Here is a 4,821-nt window from a genome sequence, read left to right as displayed (position 1 = left end):
CAGCCAATCTCAGCAGTAAAATAACAATGTTTTCCAAAGCTTCTCTTCACAAATCTATCTTTAAATACTTTGCTGTCAAAAAGGAAAATAAAAACTTTAAAGCTTTTGACAATTTTGGGTCAGTCAGCTATAGAGCTAAGTGTTTAATAGTTTATGTTCCACCAATGCTGTTATAATTGTGTTCTTAAAGACAGTGTGAGAAGTATGGATAACAGAATTTCCTCCGTCTCCTTGTTTATTTGCTTTGAATAAGCATCATTTTCTGATGCCTCCCTTCTTAAGATATTTAGTGTAATGATACTGCTTGCACTGTTTTCCTGCTAAATTATGGAGTTTTTGCTATAATTACTTTACCATTTCCCTCTGGTGGCAGAAGGCGGCTTCCAGGGTAGTTGTGAGACTAAATTCAAGTCTCCTGCTATTTGTTGGTGTGCTTTACTGAGTTTATTTTCTGTGTTATAAATAAGGAAATTGAGTATAACACTGCCCATCACCTAGTAGCACAGCTAACTGCACTGTACAGATACAGACATTTAGAGCCTTAAGTTTCTCTATACAACTTAATCCTCCACTTTTATTTTACTTTAAATAACTAGTGTTTGTGTGAACAGGCTCTAGTTCCTGCAAGTCTGCACATTGCTCTTTGTGTGTGGCCTTAGATTTCCTGTTTTAGACAAGGATCATCACCATTAAATCAACGCCATACACATAAGCACAACACCTCCTTCAGCTCACATCACTAAGCACCTTGAACAATGGATATGCACTTGTCAACCATCTAAGTAGTCAGCCTGGTTGAAATGGCCATACTGACACAATGTAGCAATTGTCTCATATTTACTGACAACCACCTACTACTTAAACCAGCTGACACAGTGTGTAAGAGATATGGTTATACAAAGCTCTCTCACAAATCCACAATAAATAGCAAGCAGGTTGTCAATACTGCACAACCCAACACTAAACAAAGCACCCACAGCTCAGACCAAACACATAGCCCTACACATGTTAAGGCTCTTGTAACCTACGTAAGCCACAAAGGCCTCATAAATGTAACCTAACAAATAAGTACCCTCAGCAACCTCAGATATACACATCACAGGCAACATCCACCATGAAACATACATCTAAGAGTCACACTGACTCAGTTCAAAAGCCCATGATGTAAAATTCCATACAATCCAATATCTTACTCATAGGTTGCTCCACACGGCAGGATGTGTAATGAGATGTCTATGGTCAGTTCCCTATCAGGCACCAGGATACACTACATCATTGAAGACCTCAAGACCTTGCACCCCATGTACACATATAACACAGTCATAGTACCTGTGTGTGTACATGACTTGAGGTGTACTTTCCTGGACTATATGAAGAGAGATATGATGGAGCTCTCAGAATATGTGTATGAGGATAGTATGAAGCTAGCCTTGAGTAGAAATTTACCATCATCATCAAGAATGATGCTGCAAAATTAACAAAAGAGTATTGATTTCCACAATTGGCTTAGCTTCTTGTGCCATTCAAAGGGGGTACAATATGTATCAGCCTCGGAAGATATGGTTCACAATCCAAACTGCTTTGCTAGGATGTCCTGCACCTCTCTTCTGAAATTTTTGTATATTAGCTAAATTATTGTCCACCTCATACTGCCTTTTTAGGCAATGCTAGTCTTTGGACATGAGTAAACAGAATCCAGATATCATTCATGTACAGCAATATTAGGAGACTTAACAGTAAATTATCCTACCTACAAACACTCCTTGCCCTGGAAGACATTGATATATGTGTTATTACAGAGATCTGGTTCAAGTCCATTGAACGATCTCCATCACTGTGGGGTTTCAATGCCTGTCATATGGTCTAGTCCACCACATTAGGCAAAGGCACTAAAGGCTGTGATGTTTCCTTCTTTCTTAAAAAAAACACTTTATCTTGAGACTCATTAGGCAATCTAATGACATGGAACCCCTCCACATCCAAATTACTATTAAAGAAACCCCTTATCATAGTATAGCCAACTATAGGAACCCCCATCAGCCCATACCTACTACCTAACTAGTATGCAGTACATATATACCAAGCTATACACAATTCTCCTAGGAGATGTCAACTACTTCTACATAAACTGGGAAACTTTTACATCCTCATACATATATGGCCAGGGATTTCTAGACTTCATCAATACAAACACAATGGACCACTTAGTCTGCACTCTAACCAGGGACAATAAAATCCTGGATGCTATCCTTATCAATATATGGAAGCTTTGCTTTCCACCAATTGTAACTGCTTCTTTGCTAAAATCAGACCACAAGTCAATGACATTTACATTAAAACTGAAGCCAGAAGTATCTTCCAATACCTTGGTATTCAGAGATTAAGTGAAGGATAGTCTACTAAAACTGAGTGGTGACCTGGCTAAATTCCAAATACTCTTCCATCTTGATTACCCCACTGCTTTTGCAGAATGCTTCACTGCCAAATTTTAAGCACATATAAATATCTGCAAAGATCCAGTTGTCCCCTTCTGGAACAAATACAATGCTAATTTCAGAGATAAACTCCTATGGTGCAACCAGAATACCTTTGATGTCCCTTGTGGATATGGAAAACATGTAAATGTCCCAACATATCCTTGTTTGACCCATGTCTGGGTTAGTTGTACTCAAAAATATAAGGGCTAAAAACTGCTATAGAAATGTAAAGCTAGGCTTCTTAAGATCCTCAGAGATCTTAGCCTAGTAAGCAGTTATGAACCTATGCCTCTATGACTGTCTACCTATGGCTTAGCAGTAAATTGCCAGATTACCATGTTCAATGATTTTAATTGTTGCAGTTGTAGTTTTATTAAATTCAAAATATAGTATATACAGCAGTGGCAGATGTGCAGGGTGGTATAAGGGTATACTTCATCCCATTTCAGTAGACAAAACTTACTGTCTGGAATACTGAGATTCCCCAACACATGCACAAGTAATCAAAGCAGAGGCTTTCCTAAATTTCTATCACTGTCACAACTCATTGTCTACCTGCATTTGATGTACTGAAATTTTCAAATGAAAAAAGCATTTTTTTGTCAAAATGTTCATTTCTTAATAAAATGACAACTTTGTGTAATCAGAAGAAAGAAAAGGCACATTCAACTTGGTTATATGTGCCAAGCTCATAGCACTTATATGCATGCACACATAGTTTGATCTCCATTTCTCTATTTCTCAAACCTACATACACACACGCACACAAGCAGACAGACACACACACACACACACACACACACACACACACACACACACACACACACACACACACACACGCACACACACGCACACATACACTTACAGTCACATACACACACACACACACACACACACACACACACACACACACACACACACACACACACACGCAAAAACACACTGACATACATGCAATTATACATGCAGAATTATAGACAGATCACAAAATACTAAATACAGTAATTACAATAAAGAAAAATACATAAATACAAACCTCTGCTGGCAGTGAAGATTGTACTTTCAAACTGATTGTAGTCACTCCTTTACTGATATATTAACAAGAAAAGAAAATACTCCTACATTTGCATCTTCCATGCTTTTGCATTAGATACAGTAAGAAATGAAACTTAAGGAAATATCAGTCAAAATAAAAAAATATGTTCTGATACTTAACGAAAAGCAGAAGTTATGACTGAAAAAAGTTACAAAGCTGACTGGTAATGTATTTTTATACACTGTCATGCCAACAAAAATAAATTAGTTTTGCAGTTTTCAGCTGAAATGAAACTCAGCAGATTACTTTCCCTCTCAGCAGTTATTAAGGAAAAGGCAGGCATACAGAACCAATCATTAAACAGAATGAGGAATGTCAGCATTTTGGGTAAAGTACAAATTCCCACTGTGCTGCTATGTGTATGAATTTGATCTCCTTCTAAAGGAAGCATGCACAATGGTATATACAGATTCTTTCAAGATAAATGCTTTCCATAGGGTTAAAACCAACCAACCAGAGTGCATATTCAGGGTAGGGTAGGGCAGTACCTGCTGCATCGCATTATAAAATCAGTTACAGGGTCACTGCAAATCAGAGGTAGGTGGAAATCCCTCTTGCCAACAGACTGTATTGAAGAAAATGCAGTTTGATATTGGCTTCATGGTACACAAAGACAAGACTCTCACTACGACTCAGCTGACCTGAAAGAATGGCCTCAGTGTTGAGTGCATTGGTTATCAAAGACTGGAGTGAATATCCACTGTCAGTCCATCTTTTTAAGGAAGATGTATGTAGGTCAACCTGCCACTGTAATGGCCCTAGCAGTAATAATATAGTAGCATGGAGAATTGTGACATGTCTCAGAATACACCATGCAGAGTATATAACTGTCTCAGTAGAATAATGGATGTATGGCACTATTCATACCTCCTGGGGTGGTAATGGGCATCCCATCTTGATAGTATGCACTCCATGGGTATATGGTATCTGCCTTAATTTGAAAATAATCCCTCTTTCAAGCTGTCTGGACAAATATTATCAGAAGCTTCCATGTAGTTCTGTGAATGAGAGATAGATTCCAAACCTTAAATACAATTAGCCATAGTCTGAGTTGGTGAAGAAAGACCCTGAGGCCAATGGGACAAATGCATCTCTGGTTCAAGCTGTGTGAAAAGATATAGAGTGCAGAAGAGTGAGCAAACCGTTCTCCCTGGCTGCCTAAATAAAGACTATTTCCATTCAGCTTTCCTTTAGGTAAGTGATACTCATATACACTGAATGAAAGAAAATGTCATCAATATATGTTGT

At 38.1% G+C, this 4,821-nt stretch overlaps 1 protein-coding gene across 1 annotated transcript in view; it reads right to left on the bottom strand.

Moving 5' to 3' along the window:
* Window positions 1–3,633, bottom strand: part of LOC122808380 (Schwann cell myelin protein-like) — a 321,260-nt gene extending 317,627 nt beyond the window's left edge. The window contains exon 1 of the mRNA XM_044079345.1: window positions 3,514–3,633. The gene's annotated coding sequence lies outside the window, so the exon portion shown is untranslated. The remainder of the gene's footprint in view (window positions 1–3,513) is intronic.
* Window positions 3,634–4,821: the final 1,188 nt, after the last annotated feature.

This window comes from Protopterus annectens, chromosome 8.part0, assembly GCF_019279795.1.
Source record: "Protopterus annectens isolate FY-2018-M chromosome 8.part0, PAN1.0, whole genome shotgun sequence".
Lineage (NCBI taxonomy): Eukaryota > Metazoa > Chordata > Ceratodontiformes > Protopteridae > Protopterus > Protopterus annectens.
The sequence above is the reverse complement of the archived record's forward strand: the minus strand, read 5'-3'. Positions and strand labels throughout refer to the sequence as shown.